This window comes from Acomys russatus, chromosome 2, assembly GCF_903995435.1.
Source record: "Acomys russatus chromosome 2, mAcoRus1.1, whole genome shotgun sequence".
Classification (NCBI taxonomy): Eukaryota; Metazoa; Chordata; class Mammalia; order Rodentia; family Muridae; genus Acomys; species Acomys russatus.
In genome coordinates, this window is record NC_067138.1 from 9873230 (window position 1) to 9892165 (window position 18936).

The 18936-nt window shown below is 48.7% G+C and overlaps 1 non-coding gene across 1 annotated transcript; it reads left to right on the top strand.

Moving 5' to 3' along the window:
• The first annotated feature begins 15124 nt into the window (after nucleotides 1–15124).
• Nucleotides 15125–15226, top strand: LOC127208179 (U6 spliceosomal RNA). Its single transcript, XR_007833074.1, has one exon. It is a non-coding gene; the product is annotated as a U6 spliceosomal RNA (small nuclear RNA).
• Nucleotides 15227–18936: the final 3710 nt, after the last annotated feature.

The window sequence follows — 18936 nt, forward strand, 5'->3', positions numbered from 1 at the left end:
AGCTTCCCTTTCCTCTCTGTTTGGTCAGAGTTGGGCATAGCCTATTCAGCCAAGTCTTTCTCTGATTCGTCACTTTTTCTGCCACTCAATTCAACTTTCAAACATGGGTGCTTCCTTCTTACAAACTAATTTTACCTTCACTGTTTGGGATTAAATGTGTGTACCACCACTCCTGGACCTAAGCTTTCCTTTACCTGAAACTTGCTCTATTCCAGGCTGGCCTTGAACTCAGATCTGCTTGCCTCTGTCTCCTGGATTAAAGGCACATTTGTATTTTGACCAGATCACACAGACCAAAGTAGCCATGTTCTGAATTAACATTCCTCTACAATAACCCACATCTGTAGCAGGAGTTATATGCCAGAAACCATGGCCAAAACCAGAAATACAGCTCGGTGGGAGCGTGCTTTGTCTGTTATGTGTACAGCCCTAAATTCAATGCTTAGTGAGTGCACACACATGCCCACCCTCACATACATATTTCAGAAAAAGCCCCACCCAAAAGTAAGCAAATTATTTTTAAAGATTTATTTATTATTATGTACACAGTGCTCTGGTGCCTGCCAGAAGAGGGCACCAGATCTCATTCTAGATGGTTATGAGCCACCATGTGGTTGCTGGGAATCGAACTCAGGACCTCTAGAAGAGCACTCAGCACTCTTAACCACTGAGCCATCTCTCCAGCCTGAGCAAATGATTTTTAACAGCTTTATTGATGTATAGTTGATATTATAGGAACTACATACATTTCATTTGTGCAACTTGATGAGCTTGGAAACGACCTGGGTAATATCGTCACACACTTCTTGCTGCTGCAACAATACAAACAAGTTTACAAACAAACACACACACAAAACCTTATTTGGCTCACAGTTGTGAAGGCTGGGGTGCCTGAGAGTGTGGTGAGAGTATCTGGTAAGGTCTTTTTTTTTTTTTTTTTTAAGGTTTATTTATTATTATGTATACAGTGTTCTCCCTGCATGTACACCTGCATGCCTGAAGAGGGCACTATAGATGGTTGTGAGCCACCATGTGGTTGCTGGGAATTGAACTCAGGACCTCTGGAAGAGCAGTCAGTGCTCTTAACCTCTGAGCCATTTCTCCAGCCCTCTGGTAAGGTCTTATGACAGACGGCAGAAAGGGCAGGAGCGGGGGCAGGGAGGCGCTGAGCATGCTTCTGAGATCAGCCCTTCCCAAAGGCAGCACCTTGCTGTCTAACCACCCGGGTCCCACTTCCCCACACTGTTGCACTGAGGATTACATTTCCAGTACGTAAAACCTCAAACGACAACAGGCAGTAGTTAGAATAAAGACAATGAGTCAGGAGAAAAGTTTCTTAAGCCTGACCCGGTGGGGAGAGCCAGTAAAGGAGCCGGCAGGGTTCGAAACGCTGACGAATCAAACAAAGGAAGGAACAAAACGGAACATAATCAAAGGCACAGATGGGCGAGCTGACAGTCTGCAGCAGGGAGCTCCGTTCGCTCTGAGACGATCGGAAAGGAAGAGAGGAGAAGTGAGTATGGATGGTTTCTCTTACCTTTAACGCCTAAGACAAAGATTCCCAAACCAAAACCGTGAGCTTGGACGTGAAAATTCTGAATCTTATTTATTTATTTATTTTTAACGATAGCAATCCCAGATGAGGGTTTTTCAAATGTCGGTCCTAACGGAACAAAGCTCATGTTTCTCTGTCAGAACAGGTATAAAGGGATTGTTTGATCGAGGATATGAGTTCTTATTCCCGAACTCATGTTTATTGTGTACGGGTCACAGAAACCAGGGTGCCTGTCTTACGGTTTCTATTGCTGTGATGACACACCAAGTTGGGGAGGAAAGGGTTTATTTGGCTTACACTTCCGTGTCACTGTTGACCACTGAAGGAAGTCGGGACAGGAACTCAAACAGGACAGGAACTCAAACAGGACAGGAGCCTGGAGGCAGGAGCTGATGCAGAGGCCATGGAGGGGCTCTGCTCACTGACTTGCTCACCGTGGCTTGCTCAGCCTGCTTTCTTACAGAACCCAGAACTACCAGTCAGGGGATAGCACTGCCCACAATGGGCTGGGCTCTCTCCCATCAGTCACTAATTAAGAAAATGCCCTACAGCTGGATCTCATGGAGGCATTTCCTCAGTCTGAGAGGTACCCTCCTCTCAGATGCCTCTAGCTTGTGTCAAGCTGACATAAGGCTAGCAGGAGGTACACTGTCATAGCCATCAGCATAACAGAGGAACGGGAAAATGTAGTTCACATAATAGCATTTTATTTAGCAATAAAAAAAAAAAACTTAGCTGTGCCATCTTCAGGTAGAGGGGTGTAGAACTGGATATCATTGTGTGGAGTGAAGCCACCAGACTCAGAAAAACAAATATTATGTTTTCTCTTATTCATAGAATCTAAATTTGTTTGGGGGAGAATAAGTGTAAGTAGGAAGTGATTATTTGGGCAGAGGATTCAGGAAGTGATTATTTGGAAAGCAAGCAATGAGGGTCAAATCATCAAAGCAAATTATATGTGCTGTGGAAGTGTCAGAACGAAACACACTTTGTTGGGGGGCGGGGGTTGAAATAGTCTCAGTCTGGGCTCAGATTCACCATGTTTCTTAGAATGACTTTAGACTCTGTATCCTCCTGCTGCCACCTCCCCGGTGCTGGGATTACAGGCATGTTCCACCATCCAGAGGAAACCCAAGGTCTCACGACCTGAATGCTAGGGCGCTAAGAGAAGCTTAGGGGAGGGGTCACAATCACCCTGGAAATTAGCTGATACTGCAGCTCCTTGAGAGAAGTGTGCCTTCTTGGTCCTTGTTTGTCCAGCGAGTGGCATATCGCAGATGCACAACACATACTTTTGAGGGACAGAAGGAATTACCCAACAGGCACTTCTCTGGGGACGTTATTACAGCAGTCCTGCCCATATAGGCCCATCAAATAGCCTGGAAATAGAACACTAAAGACAGTTTCCGAGGCCCCTGCCTGAAACCGTTGGTCCGACGTGATTCTAAAGGTTAGTACATTGGAACCACATGGAAAGCTCAGTCTGCTTCAATGTTAGTTTCACAAGGAAAAAAAAAAGAGATGGTGGCTCTTGTTCAAGGAAGAAAGAAAAAAAGAGGGTGGCTCCTGTTCACACTAATGTTGCAGCAGCTTCTTGGCTCTCAATAGCAGTTTGGGTTTGGTACCAAAACACCCGGATTTTAATCTCATCTCCATCACCTAGTAGCCCTGTCACTTTGCGTCTTAACCCACTGTGGTAGCTCATACTGGAACCCCAGGGCTCTGGGGAGCAAAGGCAGGATGGCTGCGGCTGCCTGGAGCTTGAGGCCAACCTGAGCTACACAGTCAGTGACATTTAAGGTATTCAAAGCAGTACTTTTGCACTTGGCATTTTTATTATCACTTTGCCGGTAATATATTTACATAATTCTACGTTAAGGACCATGTATCTCCCATAACAACTGGAAAATGTGGGGAGAAAAATGCTAGATGCTCAAAAAAAATAAAATAAAATAAAATTAAAAAATAAAAAAACAAAACCGTGAATTGTGTTTGATGGACACAAAATGCATGCACAAGAAAATCAAAGTGCTTTAAAATTTAGATACTTTAGATAAGAAGAGTCTGGTCTTATGTACACGTCGTCTGTTACTTTCCTCCAGTTAGTTCTAGATGCTTTGAGACATAGTCCTTTTCTTGCCCTCTTCAAAGCGTGGAGTTTGTTGGAATGCGCGTTACAGTTCTTAGAGACTCTGGCCGCCTGACAAGCTGGCTGTTTGGCTAGTCTGAGGGCTGAGGTTGCTGCAGCAAAAAAAGTGGGTTACAGACCGCACAGCTCTGTTGCTAGTGATGGAGGACCAATAGCCTCCGACAAAGCACACAGGGCAGGATGGAGCAGCCAAGGTCTCTGTGACGGGTCCTCTGGCCATTCCCGATCCCACTGGGTACCTGAAGGTAAGTGCCCCATGGTGAGCCTGGAGACCTGGGTGGTGCGCCCACAGAGTTGGCTGGGTGAGTTCTTCTTCCCACCCCGGGCATGTGCTGGTGGCAGCATGCACACAGACCCCGCTCTGCCTTGGGGGGTCTGCGGGTTGGCGAGTCTCCGCAGCCCCTGCAGCAGCACCGACCCGGGCCAGCTCCGGGGCGCGCTGACCTTGCCACGGGGAGGCCGGGTTGGCTCAGTCTCTGAGCCGCAGTGCGGGCTGCACGCTGCGGGCGCCCACCCCCCACCCTCTGGCACCGGGACCGCCCGCTCCCTCGGCCGCCGCCCCACGCTCCCGCTCCCACCGCGCCCCACGCCCGCAGGCGATCGAGCTGCGCCGGAGGGTGGGGCGGCGCGCGCCCACCAGCAGGCCGAGGGCGCCTCGCGCGGGTGCACGCGCAGCGGGTGGGTGTGCTCGGGGAGCGCGCGCTGCCGCCGCCGCCGCCCTGTCGCGCCGCCCGCGCCGCCCGCTCCCGGTGCTCGGCCCAGCACGTCGGCTCCGGAGCGGCCGTGGGCAGCGCGGCCCGCGGCATAGAGTCCGCCCTCCTCGGACCCGCGTCCCGCACGCGGACTGTCCCGGTAAGCGAGGGCGGGGGCGGTGGGACCCGGCCGTCACCCTGAGGGGCGGGTCTGCGGTCTGGGACAGTCCTCCTCGGACTCGGATGCCAGTGTAGGAGCCGCCCCCAGGGGGCCCCTGTGCCAGTGGGTGCACCCCAGTGACCCGCAGCCTCTACCCCTGAGCAAGTCCGCGGGAGAGATGGGCGTGGAGGGAGACGCCCAGAGAACCCTGCACTTTCTGCCTCGCACAGCCCCAGTGTGGAGGGCACGCTCCCCAGGCCTCCAGGGAGGCCTTCTGTGTATGTAGAGTGGCATCTGGGTAGCCTCTGGACTTGGCGCCACGGGAGACCATCTGGGACATCAGGGACCTTTCCAGTGGTGTTGGCAAAACCCAGGTGATTTCAGCCTGTGCCCCCAGAGATGCCCAGAAAGAACCAACCTTTGGCTGGAGAAACGGGATCCATTTGTGGTATCATTGCCCCCAAGGACTTTGGCACTGACCTCCTGTGGGACTCAGTGTGCCCTCACTTGTCCCCCTTAGCATAGTGGTAAGGTGTGGGAACTCTGGGGCGGGGGCCGGGGGGCCGGGGGGGGGGTGTCTTGTGGCCTTTGTTCATTCCAGTTCCCAACCCTGCCCCCCCCACCAGAATTTCTCCTCTGTATGATAGCTCAGTTGGCTTCAAGCTGGACTTTAGGGGAGCCTGGAACTGCTTCTAAGAGCACAGAGCCCAAGGGGTACCAGGACCAGTGAGGCCTCCAAATCAAAGACAGGAGATGCAAGCTCTTGAGCTTGGCTAAGCAGAAACAGGAAGACCAAGATTTTGGAGGAAGGAATAAGGGGCAGGAAAGGATTTTTGAGAACCAGTGTGCCAGGCACGGTGCTAGATATGTTTAGACGGCTTATGTAATGTTTAACCGCCACTCCATAAAACCGCCCCATTGAAACATCAGGTATTTGTGATGCAGGCTTAGCACTTCGCCTGAGATCACAAGTGTTAGAATGGTGAGGATTTAACTCACAGAAAAGTAATCAAAGAGGGGGGCAGAAGAGAGAGCGGACGCTTGTAAGTTGTGTTAAAGTGTCAATCGTGGAGTGTGCAGTAGCATGTGATGATTAAAGGGACAAGGACCGTTTAACTGACCGTGGGACCACTGGGGCAGCTATCCACTTCACCCCAGACCTCAGTGTGTAGCGGCCTTTGTCGGGAACCCTACTGCAGTGGTGTGGCCTTCCTCAGAACTTGTTTGGGAGAATTAGAGGGGCCACCTTCCCTGCTGTAAGACCTTGGTGGTGGGGGGGGGGGGGCGAAGAAGTGGAGACACTGTCGCTTCTAAGAGTCATCCGCACTTCCCTTGTGACCCTCCATGTGGACACTGAGCTGTAAATACCACTCAGGACACTGCCGGAGCCGTTCTTCTGTGTGAGAGAAGCGGGGAGGTGGAGAAGATGAGAGCCAGGAAAGGCTGTCTGGTGATGTGTTGTCTGGGAGAGACACTGGGGCCTGATACAGCAATGCCCCTTGTCTCGCCCCCTCAACACTTCCACACTTCCAGCTGAATCCTAAGGGTTTAACTTCAGGCACAAAGATAGAATCTGGATTCTTATTTTTAAAAAAATCAAGGGTGAAAGGGTCAAGCCATGTAATTTACCACAGAGCCATTAGTCCTTCTGCACAGACAAACCTAATACCTTCCTTTAATAAAACTCGCCCCCTAGAGCTGGGCTCCAATGAGAAAGACCAGCCCAGAGCAAAGCTCCATCACATATCCAGGATAGTTCACAGACTGGGGCAGGGGGGCCTGCCACAAGTTGAAGGCCAGCCTGGGCTACCAGGGCGACTATCTAAGAAAAACAAAACCAACCAAACACTGCACTGGCTGTGGTAACATGTGCCTATTATCCCTGGCACTTGGGAGGTGGAGGCAGGAGACTCTCAAGTTCAAGACCAGCCTGGGCTACATAGCAAGTGCTAGGTCTTGTCTCAAAAAACAAAGGATTAAAAAGAAAGGAAGGCTTCTTTGGGTGTCTAGGACTGACTACATAGTGAGCAGAGAGACCAAGCTACCGAGGAAACAGAATAACCTAACAGGCCAATTGTTAGTTGCGCTTTATTTTCCTTAGCTACTTGGCCCCTTTAAGGAGTGAATGGTTGTAGTGCCTCACACATAGCTCAACAAACAAATTCTGACAAAGGCTCATCTCTCTGTTATAAAGCTGTTCCTAGTCCCCTGCATTAGTTTAACAGACCAAAATGTACGTATATATTATTTTAAGAGAAAGCCCAGACCAAGCCTGCAAATATGGTGGAGTTTGTCCTAAATCAGATATTTTTGTTTGTTTGTTTTTGTTTTGTTTTGTTTTGTTTTTCAAGACAGTTTCTCTGTGTGGCCCTGGCTGTCCTGTCCTGGGACTTGCTCTGTAGACTAGGCTGTCCTTGAACTCAGAGATCTGCCTTGCCTCTGGTTCCTGAGTGCTGGGCCAAAAGGCTCTCAGATGTTTCTTGTTGGAGTATTACTGTAATGATTATTACAGTATCATCATCATTATTATTAAACTGATCTTTCCGTTGAGGACTCTGAGCATCACACTCCCTGGTAGCTTTGGGCAAATCACTTGATTGATGCAAGGCGCCCACCCCCACCCCCTACCCTCCGCCCTGCCCAAGTCTTGGGTCCTTGGTTCCACCTCCTGGGGTCTAGCAGTGGGTACACGTTACATTTCAGAACTTGTCACACTAGTGCCTGAGCGCAGCCTGCGGAGAGTGTGTGTGATGGGAGTTACCAGGAGGCCTTAACCTACTCAGAAATGTTTCAGTCCTCAGGAAAACAAGGGGATGCCCCTCCCCGGCATGAGTACATACAAATAGATATGGGTTTCTTCTCAGCCTCGGGTTCTCTGAACACACTCTAACCATTTTCTTCTTCCTGCACTACTACCCATATGATTGGTTTTTTTTGTTTTTGTTTTTTGTTTTTTTTGTTTTTTGTTTTTTGTTTTTTTTGTTTTTTGTTTTTTTTTTATGCTTCCTTTTCTTGGACATAGGTAATAAACCCCCTACCCAGGTCCATTGCCCACACTCCTTGCTTTCTCCAAGCACACCTGCTCCTACCTGGATCCTATTTATGTTAATACTCCGTCATCTCTTCCGCTACAGAGTATCTATTGTCTTTCAGCCCCACTGCCTGTCTAACAATGCCTGTTCGTCCCCCAAGTTTACATGTTCAGACCTGAGGTGGGGTACCACTAGCTACTCCATCTTTCCATCCCAGCGACTGAGTCCTGACCGGAACTGCTCTCTACCAGCGTCGGGCTGAGAGGCTTGGACTGTTGGTGACCCATGGAAGCATGGTTCTTGGCTCCATTATAGCAACCCCCCCCATGCTCCACCCACCTTCCGGCAACCCCCTCAGAGGCCTGCACACATCCTGAGTGCTACGGACTCGCCAGCACTGTGCTGTATAAACAGGAGAGTTCTTTGTCCGTGAGGAGTTTGCACAGAATCAGTCTGCATTTCTCCACTCGTTTACTACTAATATAAAGTGCAGGAAAAGTATTGAGGGGCGGGGGCAGGAAATACAGCTTCGGGGGCTACACATGGCAATCAGTGAGGAGTCCCCGACAGCAAACTGCTAAGGTGTGCTCCTTCAGGCAGCAGCATGCCAACCCCCGCCCCCCCATCCAAAACTACTTTTGCCCACTTGCCATGCACTCTTGGCTTCCCGTGCATGTCATATACTTGGGTAGCACGTTACAAGTTAAAACGCCCTTCACATATTGTGATCTGTGTTTGATTCTGAAGACAATTTCCTGTTGCTGTGGTCTCCTCTCTGAAGCATTACCTGAGGTGGTTGGCTCATCCTTTTCTTGTGGTTCGTGTGTGTGTGTGTGTGTGTGTGTGTGTGTGTGTGTGTGTGTGTGTGTGTGTATTTAAGCTCATGTCTCCCATAAGGCAAAGCCCCAGTGATGGCCTGCCAGTTACTGCCTGCCAGGTCTTAGGCTGTGGGAAAGGGTTCCATGTTGGGGGGCTGTGAAGGAGGTGTGCTCTGATCATCCTGGACACCCCCCCTTCCCTTACCCCTGCCCCCACTTCCCTGAATTCAGGTGAATATTCTCTTTTAAACAATTATTTTAAGTGTACTACATCAAACCAGTTTTTTGAGCGGATGCTAATTCCTCTGTGAGGGCAGCTTTCCTTGCCTATTTCTATCCAGCACCGGGCTGGCTCTAAGTCATGATGGAGTCTCCATATAGCTCCATGCTTGCCATGTGTTTTTACCTCTTCCTGGAATGCTTCCCTCCCCCCTTTCTCTCTCATCCACTGGGTTAACTCCCACTCATCTTCAAAATTTAGCTCAAGCAACACCTTTTTTTTTTAATCCTACACGTATGCCCCCTACACATGCACATACTCCCTGCGTCCTCACAGGCTGAGATTCCATTTGTTCATCCTACTAATAGCTATTAGCACTTGATGTGTGCCTAACACACAGTAGGCTTCACACACACACACACACACACACACGTTTATAGGCTCAATAAGCAAGTGAGTGGTAATAGCTAAAGTGTAATAACTGCATAAGTGAAGCTTTGCAAATCTGTGCTTTGGGGACCTAAGCAGAACACAGGGAGTGCCTCTCCATTTCGCTGGAGGAATTCACTTGCTGAGTGCAGCAGCCACACCAGCCAATCACTGCCAGTGTGATGCTCCTTAACTGTTGCTCTGCTTCTGTGGGAAGAAGTCAGAGCTGTAGCTTTTAATGAAGACAGCCCGATCCCCCAGAGGCTGAGGATCATGCCATCATTTTGTTCTCGTGTATATTAAAGCCTGTGAGCTCTCAGTGAGTGCTGAGGAACAGCAGGGAGCCCTCCTGCCTTAGCCCTGAGCTGAAGCCAGGAGGACAGTCTCACCCAGTCTTCAGCTTGTCTGTCTGCTTTTTAGAAACTCCAGGGAGGGGAAAAAACCCTCTCTGCGGTCTGGGTGACGTGACAGTCCTCCTCCCAGATAAGCGGAAGTGGACAGAAGGAGATGAGGAGGGAGACCTTTGGGGTCTACAGACAGCATTCTGTAAGTTTCTGCTAGGAGGCAGCTAGAAGCGACTCCAAGGACACACTGAGAGAGAGCAGGCAGCAGGGCAACTGGACCTTGGTTTGCCTCAGAGACCTGCGGAGGGTAAGGGAATTCTTCATGATGACTTTTACTTAAGTTCTTTAGGCCGATTCTGAGATTCTGAGCTGGGAGGGGGGACGGGGAGCGGTTTGAGCCACATGCTCTGAGTCAGTGGTTTTCAACCTGTCGGTCATGACCCTCTGGGAGGCATCGGATGACCCTTTCACAGGGGTTACCTGTACGTCAGATATCATGTACAGCAGATGTTTACATTATAACTCGTAGCTGTAGCCAAACTGCAGCGATGAAGCAGGAACGAAAGTGACTGTATGCTTGGGGTCACCGCGTTATGAGAAACCACATGAAAGGGCCAAAGCCAGAGGAGGGTTGAAGACCACTGCTCTAAGCCGAGGAGGCAGCACTCATGTGATAGGATGCGTTGACACTAAAGTTTCTAGAACTGAGTTCCAGAGGCTTATCCTGACCAGATTTGTGGTCAGCCTTGCTTTATGTTTTGTTTTCAGCGCTGGCGATTAAATCTAGGTGTGTGTGTGTGTGTGTGTGTGTGTGTGTGTGTGTGTGTGTGTGTGTGTTAGGCAAGTGCTCTACCACTGAGCCACACGCCCAGCCTTCGCTTCCATTTTTGAGACTGAGTTTTGCTAAGTTTCCCAGGCTAACGTTGAACTCACATCACAGACCAGTCTGGCTTTGAACTTGCGGTCCCTCTGCCTCAGAGTCCTGAGCAGCTGGGATTACAGGCCTGCATAAGGAGTACTAGCCTCTGGCCAACATTAGTGAAAAGAAAACTTACTGACATCACGTCTGTGATAAACTTATTTTGCCCAGTCATCTCTGCAACATTCATGTTTTGTGTAAGACACAGGTAGCCAACTATATTTTCCTACCCTTTGTTTTCATTTCTTTTTCCACAAGCTCAACTCATTTGTTTATATCTGTCTGTCTGTCCGTCCGTCCGTCCGTCCGTCCGTCTGTCTGTCCAACTGACTGTATATCTGTCTATGTAGCTCCTTCCTTCCCTCCCTCTGTACACCAGGCTGGCCCCGAACTCACAATGATCCTCCTGCCTCAGCCTCTCAAATGCTGGGATTGCAGACATGCGCCACTATACTCAACTCTCAAACATTCCTTAGTCCCCTTCTTCCCACATTGTTTTTGTTGTTGTTGTTGTTTTCCTACCTAGAAAAGTCCTCACAACCTCCAGAAAGCCCTTTTTAATTGTTCCTGGGCATCCACACAGCTGCCTTTGCTATACAAAGGCTCAGGCCCCAATGAGTAAATGTACTTCACGTCAGCACGCTGAGTAAGGAAAGCCCTGCCTGGTAGAGGCTGCTCCCCAGCCTCTCCACAGCCACAGCCTTTATAAAGTGCCTGGGGAGAGGGTTTCCCCGCTGCCTTCGCCTTCCTTATGTCTTCACCAGCTCCTGCCGAGGAGCCAAACCTCTCCACTCCCACTACTCTGCCCTTATAAGTAATCCCGTTGCATTCTAAGTAGGTGCTCTGCAAAGAATGGGTGTGTCTTGCGCACACATGCTAAGCTGCCCACATATTCGCTCTGCCTGACAAATATGTTGCAACAGCCTTCTCTCGCTGAAGGAACGATTCTGATCACAGCCACTGCCACTTCCGTTCCTCTCGGCTCACACAGGCAGGTAGCTGTCCCTGCCCACCCTGTTAACTCCCGCCGCCACCTGCTCCTATCCCTAAAGTTTTCTTCAAGCCTTTCCTGTCTACCACAGAGTCTTGACAGTCACATCATTCTTGAGACAGCACTCTCCTATCCTCTTTTCATTCTTGTTGGAGAAAAGAAAAAAAAGAAAAAGAAAAAAAGAATCCACCCACCAGCAAAAGAAGTAGTCATTAACAGTAATTCGTGGGATCTTTGCAGCTTCACTCCCTTGTAAGTTGCTCTTCTGCCTAGGGCCTTCTCCCAGCACAGGAGAGGCCAGGCCTTCCCGCTGGGAGCTCCTCTTACCCATCAGTAATCAGTGCCACTTGTTTCTCTAGGAATTAGAGCTGATTGTGTTAATTTCCCAACCACCACAGGTGCCCGTCTCAGCTATTCTAGCACACTCGCTTTTAATCAAGGTATCTTCTGTAGTCCTGGGTACGGAGCATCAGGAGACGCAGCCTTGTTCTTAAGGCTTGAGTCTGTTGTGCCCTCACAGCATATAATCAAGCCATCCCCGTGTCATTTCAAAACGATGAAAAACATGGACAAACAAACAAACAAAAAATGGCTTGAGGTCTTGTTTGGATCTTAATGGCTTCACATTAATGGCTCTATGTCCCCCCCCCCCTTTTTTTTTTTTGCCTTGGAGACATAAAGTGATCTAGAAAAATGAACCATCTCAAGCAAAAGGAATAGCTGTGCTCAAAGGAACTGGCAAAAAGTGCTGCGTTGTTTGTTTTCTTTTACATTTGGTTATTTTGATATTGTGTGTCAGCGTCTGTCTCCATGGAAGTTCCCCCCGAGAAGCACTGCAGTGTAGTCTTGTTACCAGTGGAGCTATCTTGGCATCTTCACAGAAAGCGAGTGGTCTTCTAACACCCATCGGTGGGTAGAAACAGAGGTGCAGCGCTGGGAGGTTCCTGTGGCCCAGGCACCGCCATACTGATGCCGAGTCACACTTTACCTATTGGCTGATGCTCCTACCGGCTGAGCTTGTTCAGTATCCCTCATTATGCCATCAGAAGATGCCCAAAGCCAAATGCACACACTGCCTCTCTCCCAGGGAATCAGTCTTGGAAAGTGATTTTATATGTTCAGGATCTCTAAATAAATGTTCCCAACTATGGTTCTGCCCATACCTTCCAATAAGCACACCGGTCTCACCACTGTTCTCTAAGACTTCTGACATAACTTCTAAGAAAGAGTTGGTGCATTCCCTATAGCCCAGGAGCCATGGGGGATACTGCCAGCCTGTTATACAGACCCCCCCAAAAAAAGGATGGATGGATGGATGGACGGATGGATGGACGGATGGATGGATGGATGGACGGACGGATGGACGGATGGATGGATGGATGGATGGACGGACGGACGGATGGACGGATGGATGGATGGATGGATGGACGGACGGACGGATGGACGGATGGATGGATGGATGGATGGACGGACGGACGGACGGACGGATGGATGGACGGACGGACGGACGGATGGACGGCTTTTCCATTTAAATGTATATTATACTTATTATGTACTTCAACCCGCTCATTTGTCTCCTGGAGTTTTTGACATAGACTCTCCCTGCCCTCCTAATACAGTTAATTCACCATTTGAGACTGAGTGCTCTTATCTTCGGGTTTCAAAACATTAAATTGATTTTCCTTTTTTATAGCTTGTCTATTAAGTTATTCTATGGTTTTCCTATTAAAATTGTTTCTACCCTCTTGCCATTTTTTTTTTTAACGTTTCGGTAAGCAGAAAGGGCGTGGAGGAAGATGCCTTTAATCTGACTCAGGAGGCAGAATCAGGCGGATAACTTTGAAGTCAAGGGCAGCCTAGAGTTCCAGGTTAGCCAGGGCTACCTAGAGAGCCTGTCTCAAGAAAAGGCCTTAGTAAGTGTTGTTTTACAATATGCCCACAGTTTTAAAAGACTCTGTTGTGTAGAGTAGGTTTTCTTCTTCCTCCTTTCTCTCTTAGTTCATCCCTTTCTTGTTCCTTTTCTCCATCTCTCCCGTCACCATTTCCCCTTTAAATATGCAAATCTACTCTCTTGCAATTCTTGGACATGGCCTCTCTGGACTAACAACATGAAGGCCATCCACTCTCTGCAGGCTCTAAGGCCACACCCGCTTCCGTGCCCTTTCCAGCTTCTCAAATGCACCCACATTACTTGGCTCATGCTTGCTCTCTCTCTCTCTCTCTCTTCTCTCTCTCTCTTTCTCCCTCCCTCTCTCTTCCATGCCAACTGTGTCTTTCACATCTTTCCCATGTCCCATCCCACACTAGGCTTGCTTTGGCCAGTCTGTCTCTAGCAGACCTCCCACCCACACAGACTGTTAGAAGTCACAGCAGAGCAGAGTGATCCTCACATCGCTGTGTTAATATGTAGCCATCTCCAGAGCAAAAGGAAGAGATGGCAGAATGCCTGGGTAGCAATCACAAAGCCCTGGGTTCAATCCCAGCACAGCCTAAGAAAAAGAAGTAGAATTCTTTAATAACAATATTTGCAGGGCAGTGATGGCGCACACCTTTAATGCCAGCACTTGGGAAGCAGAGGCAGGTGGATCTCTGTGAGGCTAGCCTGGTCTACAGAGTTAGTTCCAGAATAGCCAGGGCTACACAGAGAGAGCCTGTCTCAAAACAAAACAAAGTAATGAATTGAACAAAATGTCTCAAAAGACATTTACATGGAAAAATAAAGACATAAAAGAACTCTTTAATATGCTTAGTCACCAGGAAAATACACATCTAACGTGCATGGAGATTCACCTCACCCCAGTCAGAATGGCTGTCTCCGTGAAAACAAACAAACAGCCACAGCTGTTGGGTTATTAGTCCAGTCTCTATGGAAATAAGCATAGAGGGTCCTCAAAAAAAAAAAAAAAAAAACTAACTAAAATAAGGTTGCCATATTGTTCACTCCTGGGTTACATGCATGAAGGAATCTAAATTAGAATACACCGGAGATAACTAAGCCAAATATAGTGAAATATGCCTGTAATCCCAGGCAAGCTACAGTAGGAAGATCTGAACACCCAGGCCAGCCTTGGGGATACAGGTAGGTAGATAGATAGATAGGGAGAGAGAGAGAGAGAGAGAGAGAGAGAGAGAGAGAGAGAGAGAGAGAGAGAGAGAGAGAGAGACAGAGAGACACAGAGAGAGAGAGACAGAGAGAGACAGAGACAGAGACAGAGAGACAGAGAGAGAGAGAGGATAGTTACAGGCCAGCCTGGGCTACACAGAGACTCTGTCTCAAAACAAACAACTATAAAGTAGAGATAGCAGCACACCAATTATTGTTGTTGTTTTATTTGTTTTGAGACAGGTCTCATTATTAGCCCTGGCTGACCTGGAGCGCCTATGTAGTCCAGGCTGGCCTCCAACTCACAGAGGTTGGCAGCCTCTGCTTCCCGAGTGCTGGGATTACAGAGTGTGCACCACCATGCCCAGCCACGCAGTGGTAGAGCTAAGAGTCGTCCAGCCACAGGGGAGTGGGAAGTGACAGTGTGGATGCATATACAGTGGGGTTTTACCCAGCCGTCGGCAGAGGGAACTACCTGCAGGAAGATGAGCAGCACTGGAGGCCATCGAGTTAAGCAAATAAGACAGACTTAGACGAATCCCCCACATTTTCTCTCATATGCAGAATGTAGACTTTTATAAAAGATATGAAAGTAGAAAGGAGGGTTATTTACAAAGAAGAGGTGACCAACGGGAGATGGGATGAGAAAAGGCAATTGAGAATATATATGCTCAAAGTATATTCTATTACACGCATGAAAAATCATAACGGAGTGCTCGCTTCGGCAGCACATATACTAAAATTGGAACGATACAGAGAAGATTAGCATGGCCCCTGCACAAGGATGAAAAATCATAATGGAATCCATTATTTTGTACAATTAATAGACCACTAATTTATTTGGGTTTTTTTGTTTTTGTTTGTGTGTTTGTTTTTCGAGACAAGGTTTCTCTGTGTAGCGTTGGCTGTCCTAGACTCACTTTATAGACCAGGGCTGGCCTCTAACTCACAGTGATCTGCCTGCCTCTGCCTCTCAAGTGCTGGAATTAAAGGCATCCTCCACCGCGCCCCGCTAAAAACACTTTTAAAATATGGATGGGTACCTGGCTTAGTGGTAGGAAGCTTACCTAGCATTCCTGAGGTGCTAGGGTCCATCTTCAGCACTGCAAAATATAAGTAAATGCACTCTGAGGGCTGGAGAGATGGCTCAGAGGTTAAGAGCGCTGACTGCTCTTCCAGAGGTCCTGAGTTCGATTCCCAGCAACCACACGGTGGTTCACAACCGTCTATAATGTGATCTGATGCCCTCTTCTGGCATGCAGGTGTATGTGCAAGTAGAGCAACATATACATAATAAATAAATATATAAATAAATCTTAAAAAAAAAAAAAAAAAAAAAGAAAAACATTGCACTTAGTATATCAGGAAAACAGTAGACCTGGACTATATAATTGCTTATATTGCAAATGACAGTGATGGAGGGCACTGGAGAGATGGGTCAGTGGTTAAGAACACTGGCTGTCTCCAGGGACCAGGGATTTCATTCCTAGCACTCACATTGGTGGGGCTGACAACTGACTGTAACTCCAGTTCCCGGGGAGGGGGCGGGGGGACCTGATGCCCTCTTCTGGTCTCTGTGGGTAATGCATAGATAGTACACATGCAGACATGCAGACACAACACATATACACATAAAATAATAAATAAATAAATATTCTTTAAAAAGAAACAAAATCCACAGGGAAGAGTTATGTCAATTTGGCATTCCCCACCCACTTTCTGTATCTCAGGGACTTGCCTTCCTGCCTAACACAGAGCACAGCTGTTGCCCGTGAGGCATCTGGGCTGGGCTGCGGTCACAGGCCCACTGAGAACCCATAGTCTAACTTTAACACACACTGTCCTCTATAGTAGGCCCTGGCTACCCTCATTAAGTTATTTGGGCTTGTAAAAGAACACAAATGTTCTAAATGCCTAAGAATATATGCTCCAAACACAGGCTTTAACAGATAGTCTGAAGCGATAAAATATCTCAAACTAAAGTTAGCTGCCAACTCAGGGAAAGGGAAGAGGGAGGGGAAATGGAAAATACAGAATAGAAAATGTAAAGACTACATCCATCCATCTTTAAACCTTAGGGCCTGGACTAGTTTCTTTCCTATTGCTGTGGTAAGTTTACCATGACCAAGGAAACTTATGAAAGAGAGGGTTTAACTGAGCTTACGGTTTCAGAGGGCTAGAGTCTGTGGTGGCGGCATGGCGGACAGGTGGTGGCTGGAGAAGCAGCCGAGAGCCCCCACATTTGGGTTCACAAGCAGAAGGCAGAGAGAGGTAACAGGGAACGAATGGGCAAGTCTTTTGAAAGCCCAAAGCCCCGCCCCCAGTGACAGGCCTCTTCCGTCAAGGCCACGCCTCCTGACCCTTCCCAAACAGCTCTGCTAGCTGGGAACCAAGTACTCAAACCTACGAGCCTGTGGGAGCCATTCTCACTCAAATGCCCCACTCACTAATAGGCTTGCATATTTTGGACATCTCTCCACAGCAACACTGTTGCACCCCAACATTTTCATGCTCTTGAGTCTTCCTTATCCTGTGTTATTAATTTTTTTTTCTTTTTAACTTTAGGAACAACAACAACAACAAAAAACCTTAGTCTTTTAAATTTTGGTTTTTGTTGTTTTTATTTACTTGCATGGGTGATCAGTATGTGCCTGGAAGTGCAGGTGCCTGTGGAGGCCAGAGGACACGTGATTCCCTGGAGCACGTGCAGTTAGAGGTATTTGTGAACTGTCACACATGGGTGCTGAGAACCAAGCTGGGGTCCTTTGCAAGAGTGATGTGAGCTTTTAACAGCTGAGATGTCTCTCCTACCCTTATGTTATTTTCAGTTGGAAGGAGAAAAGTATCTTTAATCAGAGTTTACTGTGAGGGCCTGGAGAAATGGCACAGTGGTTGGGAACTTTGGGTGTCACCCTGGGAGCCGTCCACCTTGTTTTTTGAGACAGCGTCTCTCACCAGAACTTGGGACTTGTGGACCAGGCCAGACTTGCTGCAGTCAGATTTGTCTCTGGTGTCACTACGCTGAGACCACATCTACACCATCACACCTGACTCTTCCTGTGGTGCTGGGAATCCAACTCAGGAATCAAACCTCTGAAGAGCAGCCTTTTACAGACTGAACCCCCACCCCCCGCCCCTAGACTTTGCTTTCTTTTGGTTTGGTTTTGGTTTTCTTTGAGACAGTGTCTTACTCTGGGTAGCCCAGGCTGGCCCTGAGCTCACAGCAGTCATCTTGCCTCAGCTGCCAGAGTACTAGGATTGCAGGCATGAGATACCATGTCTGGCTTTGAAAATGTTTATTAATATCTGTTATGTTCCAGATACCTCACTGGGGTGGAGGTAGGTATTGTGCAGGGAAAAACAGGCAGAGGAAGCTGTCGTTGATCAACTAATCATCCCATTCACCATGAATGAGGAAAGTAAGTGCTCTAGAGCAGAGCATGTGGCTCCGAGAGCACTCCAGTCTAGAGTAGAGAGCATGGCTCCAGGAGCACCCCAATCTAGAGCAGAGAACAGAGCTCTGGGAGCACTCCAGTCTAGAGCAGATAGCGTTGCTCTGGAAGCACTCCAGTCTAGAGTAGAGAGCATGGCTCCAGGAGCACTCCAGTCTAGAGCAGAGAGCACAGCTCACGGAGCCAGCGAGCACTCAGGTCTAGAGCAGAGAGCACAGCTCTGGGAGCACTCCAGTCTAGAGCAGAGAGCATGGCTCCAGGAGCACCCCAGTTTAGAGCAGAGAGCAGAGTTCTGGGAGCACTCCAGTCCAGAGCAGAGAGTATGGCTCTGGGAACACTCCAGTCTAGAACAGAGCACGCAGTTCAGGGAGCATTGCAGTCTACAGCAGAGCACACAGCTCTGGGAGCATTCCAGTCTAGAGTAGAGAGCATGGCTCTGGGAGCCCTCCAGTCTAGAGCAGAGAGTGCAACTCCAGGAGCACTCCAGTCTAGAGAGCTCAGATCCAAGAGCACTCCAATCTAGAACAGAAAGTGTGGCTCTGGGAACATTCCAGTCTACAGCAGAGAGCGCAGCTCAGGGAGCACTCCAGTCCAGAGCAGAGAGCATGGCTCTGGGAGCATTCCAGTCTAGAGATGAGAGTGTGGCTCTGGGAGCACACCAGTCTAGAGTAGAGAGCACGGCTCAGGGAGCACTCCAGTCTAGAGCAGAGAGCGCAGCTCCAGGAGCACTCCAATCTAGAGAGTGCAGATCCAGGAGCACTCCAGTCTAGAACGGAAAGTGTGGCTCTGGGAGCACACCAGTCTAGTGTAGAGAGCGTGGCTCAGGGAGCACTCAGGTCTAGAGCAGAGAGTGTGACTCCAGGAACACCCCAGTCTAGAGCAGAAAGCATGGCTCTAGGAACACCTCAATCTAGAGTGGAAAGCATGGCTCTGGGAGCACTCCAATCTAGAGTAGAGAGTGTGGCTCTGGGAGCACTCCAATCTAGAGCAGAGAGTGTGGCTCCAGGAGCACCTAGTCTAGAGCAGAGAGCATGGCTTCAGGAGCACTCCAGTCTAGAGTAGACAGTGAAGC